Here is a 12,269-nt window from a genome sequence, read left to right on the forward strand (position 1 = left end):
CTCTCTCTCTCTCTCTCTCTCTCTCTCTCAAGACAAACTGTTTAATTCTCACGTTGGCAATCATGATAATTGAGTTAACCATCGATTAGCGTTAATCGGAGTTGGTGAAAGAAACTCTTAGAATCCAGCAGTAATCGCCTAGCATGTTTTCGTTCTGATACTGATAAAAATTCTTTTCTATTATAAGAAGTAGGTATTTCTCAATCATCATTAAATCATAGTAGAAACGTTTACTTTGTTCATCATTCATACCTAAAGTATTTTTTAAGAAGAATAGGAAAGAAATACTTATTTTAAAAATGACATGCTATATCTTAAAAATTTGACCTGAAATTAGTAGTACATTCTAACTCAGCGTCCTAAAAATTGTTACTTTTTTGCATTAAAAAATTATTTAAAATTTATAAATTAGTGTAATTGGAATGGTAAATGTAACTTACATTAATATTATTACTTTTGATAACTTCAAAGATTCGAGTTCTTTCGAAGAGCTTTGAATTTTTAAGTTAATTTTCGACTTTTGAAATTAAAATGTTTTCGAAACTTCGAAAAATTATATTTTTAAATATAATATTATATATTTGTATAAATAAAACAAAATATATTCTTAATATATGTTCGTTAATATTTTTCTTTTTTACAAAAATGTATTTGTTATTGTTAATTACAAATTAATAATTGTACAATTATGATTCTTCGAAGATTTTAATGTTAAAATTTCGACGTTTGAATGTCAAACCGTTCGAAATAAATCATCAGCTCTGATTTATACAAAATTACTTTTTGATACTTTTTCATCCGACGGACATATTACTGCGGCAACGTATAAACTTGCGAATTCTGGTACGTAAGTGTTTATGTGATATGCCAATCTTATTACCTTTTTGGATGCCTTGCTTTCTTAACCATAGAACACATTTAATACATTGTTCTTTCATTTTCGCGTAGGTGCTCTCTTTTCCCGAAACAATTTCTATCTACACATTTTACAAAATTTAAAATGTAGATTCATTTTTAAACATATACGTAAATTTTACATCAATTAGATCTATAATATTTGACATTTGATGCTACATTATTTATAAAACATTCTCTTTTCTTAATTTGTTTTAAATGCTTAAAGATTATCGATCAGTATTATATAAACAATATCTCCAATTGTTAATGCGAGAAATTAAAAAAAAATCTTTTCTTTTTTGTTATTATTTATAGATTTACTTAATTTTGCCAGATTAATTGAAGCTTACGGAGCTATGAGCGCAATAAAATCTAATCAATCATATGAGATTTTCATGTGACGGTACCTGTCCCACAAAATCCGGTTTATTCCTCAATCTATCGAAGACCAGTTCTCCGATGTTCGTGCATTTCGGATGAGTTTGCTCGGCGCCAATCAATATGTTATCCTCGATTCTGAACGATGGTAAATACTAAAGAAAAGCGAGGATACATTGTCACAATAATTTTATTCAAACAATTCCACTTTGGTTATTATGTATTGTTCAATAATGTATTCTTACCTGTTCAATGGCTTTTTCATTAATCATCGTCATATCTGTAAAAATATCTTACCATAGTAGCTGTAATATCAATTACAGAATATTTCTGTATCAGACCTTTTATCAATATACCCACCCCAGTTTTAATATTCAGTTAAATCTACAATCGAATTCTTGGTTAATCGTGTGATACAAAATCAGCTAGTATTTTTTATATTCAGTTTAACATGACTAAAAAACAGTAGAGTTATAAGAGATTTAAATTTTTGGACAATAATTTTAAAGAAAAATAATAAAAATACAATATGTAATAATAAATGGAATCATAAAGTTTACACAAAAATTATAACCTAAATTAACATTTAAAGATAAAATGACAGTGTAAATTGTTATGTATCATATATAAATAAAATTAAATACGGAAAATATTTCATTGTTAACTCGAAGATTTTAACTAAATATTCTTTTCCTTCTTAATTTCCATTTGTGTATTCAAGAATTTCTACATTTGATGTATGGTGATTACCAATTTGACGTCGATTCAACGTCTAATTAACAGTCATTTCTTGCTTCAGGTAATTAATAATTTATTCATAAAGAATAAAATAAACTGTGTTTTTCAAAATTATATATACCCAAAATATGTGTATTAATTATAGAAAATACATCATCTTAAAAGTAAGCGAAAACAAACAATTATATTGTTTGGACTCTCAAATGTATTCGTACAATTAAGAAATTCAGCTCCTAAAATCAGGAATATTCGAAATTGTAAGCTTTTAGAAAACATTGTATGAGAATATATTACATGCAAGTTGGTACAAATAAATTTGCAAAAAAGGCAGAAATATTCATTTATATATTCTTCGCAGATTTTACGTGAAATCATTTTATTCGTTTTACTTAAACTAAATTAAATTATTAGCAAATGTCAATTATCTTCATGTCAATTATCTTTTATAGATATCTAACTTTGAAATGCGTCCGTTTTGTAAGAGATATAAACACGCCGAATTATTTGAAAATTTTTGTTCAGAGGCATAATAAATTTATGAGGTCGCGGGAATTTTCGTTCGGCGGTCTGCAAAATGCATTTTGCACCGAACGATAAAAATACGCTTATCGAAACGGAGTTGCATTTGAGCGCTGCTGTATGCATCGCGCCGATTCGACGCCACGGTAATTTATCGCAGCCGTGTGCAACGGTTGTGAAATTTTTCTGCATTCGCGAGCTATTACTGTCCGTTTTAACAACGTTGACAAATGTCGTTTTGAATGCTTCGTAGAACCGCATGTGTCTATTCTCGAATGACATTTTATCTGATGTATTTATAATATAAAAATATTATAGTGTTTTATCATAATACTTAATAATTATAATACACGCTTATCTATTGGCGAAACAAATTAGCTACCTACAAGAAAGATATTTAATTAGTTGTTTGAGACAGTTGTAAATAATAATAGACTAATTTACTAATAATTTATGGTTCCATGGAGATTAATAAATTATTTTATTTATACCTTTCAATTTTATGAGAGATAATATTGCAACATTGCAGAAATTTGTATATAATGAGATTATAAACACAATGTCAAAATTACAGAATTTAATATGAATAATATTATAATTATTATAGAAATATTCTTTATTTAACTGTAGTGTATTATTTTATTAATAAAAAAAATATGCAACATTTACGGGTTAATAGCGATTAATATTTTTTTGTGTTAAAGTTAAACGTATTTTAAATATAATTAAAGTTATCGATTAAGGAATCTATTCGCACAATTTGATCATCCACAGATGTATCATCGATATGATTGTGTACTCGACGAAGTCGTGATAATACATATTTTGAATTTGATTGCTATGAAAACGTAGATTATATATATATATATATATATATATGTATCACAATTAATTATAATCTTTTTTATATTAAGAAATCGAGGAAGGAAACGAAATCTTATCCAACTTTTCAATATTTACTCATACTCATATATGTATAGAGTGCCTGGAATTTAAATGTCAAAATTTTGGGATTGTGTAAGGGATTGATAAACTAAGAAAAATATATACTATTACTCATATTTATATACTGAGTATAAGTTTATTACTTACAATATATATTTGTGTCAAAGATTAATAACAAAATATTAGCTGTGTATTCAATAATCTCCAGAATTATTATAATATATGTACATATCATGAAACAAGATTTTATAATCTAGTATTTGCTTGTTACTTACATTTAATTGCTAATTTTGTTGCTTTAACTTAAGATTTACATTGTCTGTCCAAAAATTTGCAAACTTTTTTGTTTAACTGTACAACTACAGCCGAGACTGAAGCTATCTGTTAAAATAGTATGATATTAAGCGTTCACAACGAACACAACAATGAACGCTCAATTTATTGTCCATGATTGGAGTAGAAGTAGATCTTTAGGTTTATATGATAAAAGAATGTATCAATAGCAACGTGCTTACTTTTGTGTTTACTGAAAGCATTCATTCTCTTTTATTAAATCTTATTTTTAATCTCTTATAGAGTTACATATGTGTCTTTACATTACACTATGTGCTTACTATTTGCTGTGATATCAAAAGTGAGAATTTTTGACGCTTATAAAGTCGAATAAGGTTTATGATTAAGCTTTTACTTTTATACTTATATTTATACAAGTGTCTTTTCTTAACGAATTATATAACATTTGTGTAATTAGCATTATCATTATCATTATTTTATAAACGATATTCTTTTCCTAAAAATCTAAAAATATTTAAAAACACTAAATTAATATCTTATTGATAATGTATGTAATTACATATATTAATTATAGAGAGACTGGTAAATTAAATAAAAATCAGAAACTTAATTGTTATCAAGTGTTTTTAAATATTTTTATTTATGGAACGCTCAAGACATAGACAAGCATAGATTTCCTCATCATTATCTCTATCTCGCATCTTATCTTAGTTTGTATTGTTTTCGTCGTTGGCACAGATTCATGCTATTGTTGCGATAATTTGGTAAAATTTCCACTGAGATCATAAAAAGTCGATTTCGCAAGAGTCTTCTATTCGACTGGACGTGATCTTTCCCTGATGGCACTGCCGTAAAATGTCATGTTTCTCGTACTCGTGACCACATCCTCCCTCAACTTCATTCTTATGTAGTTGACGTAGTTTCTTCTTCTTACTTCGCACAGTTGTAACGTTCTTTTCTTCTTCTTGCGAGGGATATATCCGGCGACAAGGAAATGGATAATTTTTAGACCAGATGTCACATATATACTACCGCTCAAAAGTATTGTTCATTCCGATTTTTGTACGTATCTTTTTTATATTCCGTTCTAATTCTTATATTATCTTTCTACATGTAGGATACAAAATTTTAAGACATCAAACATTACTAAATATAATATTTAGAAGATTGGGTAATGAAGAAGATCAAAGTTCTACAGTTTTTTTTATTTAATGAAGAAAACAGAGTGGGTAAATACTCTTGAGTTAGTGTATTTACCGCTGCATCAAATATTTCGATCACTCGACTAAAGCGATGGCATTATATTTTATATTATTCAATATTTATACCCTAAATTAACTAGAGATGTTAAATGGAGTTAAAAGCTTATGGTATTCTTTGATAATTTTACTGCAGCAACGCCATTATTCAAAATGTATAATATTTCTCAGATAATTTAAACAATTAATTTCGTTCTAGTATTTCAGAACGTTTCTGCAAAAATAATTAATTGTGTAACATCAAAGTAAAATAGGAGTCCACGAATAAGATTATGTAAACGTTATAAAACTAAAAAGTGTGTATCAAATGATAAAAAGTAACTATTAATAGACTAAGATAATATTTAATAAAATCACACATGTTTCGGTTACAAATTTTATCCCTCCTCAGATGTAAAATAAATTCTTCTCTTTTCTGCAATATAACATTTCTATAGCATCTCATTTTCGAAATTTCAATATAAGTAAAGAAATTCTGATTTTTCTCTAGAAAGTTTTAGGTATATTTAAGCGAAGTTTCGCAGTTAAATATAAAAATATAAATTTATGGATATACATCTATTTTATTGTTTCGGTATAATTAAAATTAATTTTAATTGATACGAAAAAGTTATGTTAATTCAACAGCATATAAAATTTGGGATATTTTAATTATTTATTGCATAAGAATGAAGATAAAAATGTTAATAAGTATCCGATGACACTCATCTTTATTAATTAATAATAAATAAATGTTTTAAATAAATGAATATTATACATATGAAAGAATATTTTGTATAAATGAATATTACACAATTACGAGTATTGATATTATAATCAGTTTTATATTAATAAAATTGAACACAATGCATACCGTTAAAAATGTCACAAAAAAATTGATAATAGTAGTATCTCTGCACGATTATTGAATTTGACAGTGAGAACCTTCCACAAGCTATTTCAATCTTTCTTATCAATTTTTTCGTATTCGATGTCTCGACAAATTTAACGTTCTCGCGAAGTCTGCAGAAATCCTTTCAATTTCCTTCGGCTTCATCAGTCTTCGGCCGTCATTTGCAAACGATAAATTTGTCTTAAAGAAGACCGACCGTAGTGCGATTTCTTTGCGCAAGGAATGTCACGTTCTTCCTGTAATCGCGGGTACCCGTAATCATTTTGCTCTTAATCACGGACGACCACCGTGCGACGTGAAGCTTATTTTACGGTTGTTTTAGTTTCGCGCGGACCGCAATAACTTAATTAAATCCGACCTATTTAATCTCTCCAGCTGTGGTGCGCTGAATTACTTTGATTTTAAAGCTAGGCGATTACGCGAAGGAACGAAATTATCTCGGCGCGCGACTTTTTTAGTCTCGCGCGTTTACTTATAATACTTGCGAATACTTGGTTAAGTTTCCTTCTTGTCGAGCAGAGAAGACGTGGTTGGACTAAACACATTGTAAAGCAAATATTAAAACTTCGCTGCAGTTTTACGCACTTTACGTTTGAAGACGATTACTGAGAGTAATCTTCTTCGCGTGCATTTCTCTCTTGAGTATTTCTCAAGAGGTTAAATGTGCTAACGTATGTATATGTACCGTTATTGTTTTGAAGTAAACTATACCAATATTGATAAGACATTTTTTAAACATAATTTTTTCCTAATTGAAATCTCTCTAAATTTTGAATTATAATATGTTTCTATTTTATTATTCCTTTTATAGATCTTTATTTTGAAATGCAATAATATAATTTATCATGTCGCGTAATTAATATTCAAATTAAATCGTTTCAGATAATTTAATTTTATATATACTGTATAAATATATATTTATATGTATGTATATCTTATATTTTTATAAGATCAAAATTTTAATTATTTTTATTTTATACGTAATCTTGTTACACGCCTATGAATTATTTTATTATATTATTTATTATTGCAATGTGATATTACAATAATAAAATTTATATATATTTTAAAACAAGACAGAATACAAATTATTTTCTCTCTTTGGCCGATATTAATTTTGCAAATGCATTAATGGAAATCTTTAACATATACGTTTTTTAACTATCTTATATGCTTATAAAAGCGTATGAGAGTAAATATAATTTATCGACTTTTAATCATGTCTGATATAAATTTTTATATTGCTTGTGTAATTATAATACGATGTAATCCTTTAATTATTATTGAATATTATATCATCAGCTGTATATTTACGCTGCCACTTCTCATCGAATAAGAAAATTTACTTCGATTTTATTTCTTTCTTTCCCTCTAGAAGCAATCAGAGTGAACGTATTTTATAGTATTGTGTACGGAGCTCTTCTTGATTCACTCGAATTTCTCTTTTTAATGCATATACCGAGCTACACCGTGGTACTCAGACGTACGTAATATGGACGACAAAACATGAATGTCCTGCGACAGGAAAATCCGCTCTCAACAATGACAAGCGAAATAGATGAGCAGGACGTTTGGAAAAATCTCTTGAGTTTCGCTCTAACGTTTCCACGACGATTTCCGTTACCTCGAACTGTAAGAACTATAAGAATATTTTATCCAGCGATGTTTCCTATGTTTTATGATGATTATTTGGGTTTTACGATAATGAATATATAAAAATGAATATTAAAAGCTATTTTTTTAATTCCACTGTATTTGACATTCGTATTTATCAATAGCGTTTTTGCTTATGCATGTACGTGGTGTGACAATAAAGTAAATTTGATTAATGTTACGTGACAAAACAAACACCACTTAATTAATATATACCAATGACTTTTAAGGCGACATGCACAGATGGCTTCTCATAAAATTCTGCAAACTGTACAAACGTTGTTAAAAGTGTATTGTCTAGAAAAGATTACTTTGAAAGACATAAACATCATTTGTACATTAATTGTTTATTTTCTCATAACATTCATCGAATTTTATTGCCACACCACGTATATATGCACAAATAGTAATCGATTTATGTATATGTATCTCTACAGGAAATTGTTTATTTCTATTGAAATCGTTTATCTGATATCGCTTTATTAATTGGTTTATTATAAATCTGTATATAGCGATATGTATCCTAATGTATCATGACACTATCGTAATATCATATTTCATCGATAATCACCTAACAAATACGAATGAGCCACGAGTACGCGATAAAACGATACTCCGCTCTATAATTTCGATAAAGGGTAATTTTCTTTAACACACTGGTTATATCAAATTAATTTATTAGAAATAAAACATGTGTAAGGAGATGTTTTTTACATCATGTTGTAATACATTATACAATATTATGTTACATATTGTATTATAGAAAAAACATTTTTAAACTATTAAAGTTTATTTTAAAAAATAAATGTTACAATACTATATATATGTATAATACATATATATCCTAAATTTATAACAACATACTTACAGTATCGTTTTAATTTATCGAGTAATCGGAAAGTAACTCTTAGCGATTTGCTTGAGTTCCTTCTTAGCGATCTTCCCTGTAGCCATACGAGGAAGCTTCTGCATGAATTTAACTCCCGCATGCAACCTGCAGTACCACGGCATGTTCTGCTCAACCAAGTTGGTTATGTCGAGCTCCGTCGCCTGAAATTTACGTGAGGAATTGTAATGTAACGTATGTAGGGCAAGACGGTGAAACTTAGGGCCTACAGTAAATTACGCTGCGCGTACAAAAGCGCAATTAATTTCTTTTAGTAGAATGTAAATAAACATGAAAAAATTATATAAACTAATCTCTTTGACAAAAAAAGAACAGATCAATATGTGAATTACTTTAGATATTGTATAAAATACTTAGTAACTTTAGAAAGAACTTGAAACAAAAGATATATTTTTAAAAAATATGATGTTAAATGTATTTCTTCCAAAAATATTGTATTTAATGTTATTTTCCTAATAGTTTAAAGTAGAAAAATTTAGGTGGATGGAAACAATTTTTAATAGTTTAATTTGGAAAAAAGATTTGATGTTTCTAACAGTTTAAAGATTTTACATGATAAAGAAAAGAATAAATAAGATAAGAACAATTGACAAATGTTTAAATAGGCATTGGGAATGTTTGTTAGAGTAATTACCTGTTTCTCGGGTACTTTCATGATAAAAGCCATGGCATGTTCCTCCTCAACATCATGTGGCACCGCCACTATGGCGACTTCGAGGACTGCGGGATGTTGCTGAATCAAAGCTTCGATTTCCGCGGATGATATCTTGATAGTTCTATAGTTGATGAATCCGATATTCGAGGAGGAAGATTTTGCCATCGCCATCATAGTAACCATGATCATCAGTATGTAATCATCCTAAGATGCGTCATATTGATTGTATTAAACTTTTGAAATTTTTTTAACATATAGAAATTATCTTTAATTTTAATATTAAAATCAATCATCGAAATAATTTTTATTAAATTATATTAGTAATCAAAATAATATTATCATATTAATAATTATAACATTTATTACTACAGTCTTAAAAAATATGCTACAAATTATCTCTCTCAATTGTTACAGAGAGATATTTTTATTCAATTATATTCTATTAATTGAAATCTCTGTCTGTATATTCTGATGTAAATAATGGAAAATGTCAAACTGTTTCATATTTACCGTCCGAATCGATAGTGTTCTTTGTGGTCTCAAGATTGTTGTAGTATCCATTCATCATGTACGACGATTTGGCCCATATTTCTCTAGTTTTGACCCCCAAGACTTTTCCCGTGTCGGGATCGACTACTTTCAGCCATCCTGTTTCGCATACAAATCCGCGACTGTCTGATTTACTGTGTTTCGTTTGACGAGCACATAATCCACCGTAATCTGTCATTCCTACGGGCAGTTTAAAAATTAATTTTCTTTACGTTACATGTCAATATATGTATTTTGAATTTAAACATATGTTGGCATTGCATAATTAGTATGGTTAGTCTTATACAACGTTAATATATAATTAACTCATACAACTAATTATTAATCAGTGGGATAACAAGATTGCGATAACGACCATGATTTTATTATCTCGATAAATTCGTACCGTAGCTCAATATGACATTGGTATGCGGCAAAAGTTTCACCAGACTCTGCTGCAGCTCTTCCCGGAAATGCGCGCCGCCAAACAAAAGGATTTTCAATGTTGGTAGTCGGTACTTGCTTAATATGCCGAACTTTACCAGTCGAATAGGGAAGCAGGAATCGCATCTAAACCAGGATACCTGAATGCAAAACGACGCCGTTAAACTCGAACACTCCCGCGGTATTACCTGCGCGAAGCAATAAATCACGCGGTACAACTATCACGCCCGTTTGTAGATGCGCCTCAATTCAAGCCCGTGTTATCCTTTAGCAAATTCGCTGCGCGACATAAATTAACATAAATTAACGCAAACGCGCGAAGGTAATATTGTATAAAATACTCCCGTTGCAGAATTCCGAAATGAAAATAATAACGCGGATGCTATACGTGATGAAAAATGCATGGTAAATCAGGTGATATCGCCAAATATTAAATTTTATCTCCATCGCATAAACTCGTAATTAATTTCTATACCGAGCTGCGCATGTCATTAAAAATGAATGCTTTATAAAGAGTTTTAAATAACCGGTGCTTGAACTATTCGCTAAAAATACGCGTAAAATCGTTGGTATCACGATGTATATCTGATTATTTATTATTATTATTGATACGTGTTACAGAGACGACATTCCGATTTGTATGCAATTAAGTGATATATCCGTTAATCTCTCGTCACTCGCTTCATACTTTTTGATGAAACGACACATTTCCTCGATTTCATCGCAGTCCGGGACTGTGACTCTTTTCGAACAATCAAGAACAGCCTTGATAATGATGAATAGACCACAGTACCAACGCATGGAAGGCGTCCACATAGACACGTGTCCTCGAAGGTCGTGTATCTTGACGTGAACCATGTAATTGATTATAGACTCGTGGCTGATCTCAGTGCCTTTCGAAAGACCGCTAATGCCGGACGAGCAAACGATTGTGGCGACATGATCACGGCTGGACAATCTTACACACTCGAATTCGTTGATTCCCATGACATTCTGAGAACGCAGAACGCTCGTCAGAGACGCGTCTTCAAATTCTGCCAGTTCGTCGAACACCACCAACTTGGTGTTTAAATTGTTTCCCTTGTTCCAGACCGTTTTGCTGATCCGACATTCACGAGCACTATTTTTGGTCTCGTCAGCAAGAGAAAGTAAAGTGCGGTCGCTGAAATAAAGGAAATATTCGCAAATACGAGAAACTCGACGACACTGCATATCTTGGTTGTTATATTTGCGTGAATTAATTGCAATGACGTTTCGAATTCGCATCAAAGAAATTCGCAGAAAAACACGTTTAACTATTTTGCAACAAATACTTTTTTCATAATGCTTTTTTTTGATTGATTAAAAAAGAAGCAAAAAATATAGAAAATGAAAATAGTACGTCTTGCAAAAACGCAATTTTCGTTGAGCGGAAATCTGATTTTGTTTGGTGGTTTAATGCTTGGTGCGAAGAAAAACGGGAACAAGCTGAAAAAGCGGGAGGAAAGTAACGTACTTGGGGAAAGTTCGTTGTCCCAGGGATTGCTAATGGCGCCAACGTAGAGTGCCGCTAACAACGGTACGTATGACTCCAAGTGATTGTGAGTGCAAATGCCGATTATGTCACCCGACTGAACAACTTGTTCTCTCAGCCACAGCGCGCACTTCACACTTTTCTCCATCATTTCTGCAAAAGTGGTCTCCGTGCCAGTAACCGCCTCCACCTACGAGATCATGATCGAACGAGCGAGAGTTAAATGGCGAATCATGGTGACATTTACGTTAAAATCGATTCGATGATGTCTCTATCGACATCTTCGAGGTCGACTTACTTGAGCGACGAACTCCGTTCTACTTCGCATCTTCTCCAACACCAACGTTTGTACATTCCCAGTAAATCGGTACCTCCTCGCCGATCAAAATGTCGTTCTGTATCCTGAACATCATGCTCTTCTAAAAATTGTGTGACAAGTGCATAAATCGACTAGAAAATTTAAATACCGCAAATGATAAATTATGAATATAAATAAATACAGGTAGCAAAACTCGAATTGCTTTTGTGTGATTTTAATTACAATAAACAAGTTTCGATAAACCTGGCTTTAATGTCTAAAGAATTTCTAAATGCATTTTGAATTTAAATTTATTACGAACAAATATTAAATCACTTAAAAGCCAAAC

General features: G+C 30.3%; 1 pseudogene; it reads right to left on the reverse strand.

The window, feature by feature from the left end:
- Window positions 1-8,457: 8,457 nt before the first annotated feature.
- LOC108782249 (luciferin 4-monooxygenase-like) lies at window positions 8,458-12,035 on the reverse strand (annotated as a pseudogene).
- Between the last annotated feature and the right edge of the window lie 234 nt (window positions 12,036-12,269).

The sequence above is a fragment of the Cyphomyrmex costatus genome, unplaced genomic scaffold (genome assembly GCF_001594065.2).
Source record: "Cyphomyrmex costatus isolate MS0001 unplaced genomic scaffold, Ccosl1.0 scaffold980, whole genome shotgun sequence".
Lineage (NCBI taxonomy): Eukaryota > Metazoa > Arthropoda > Insecta > Hymenoptera > Formicidae > Cyphomyrmex > Cyphomyrmex costatus.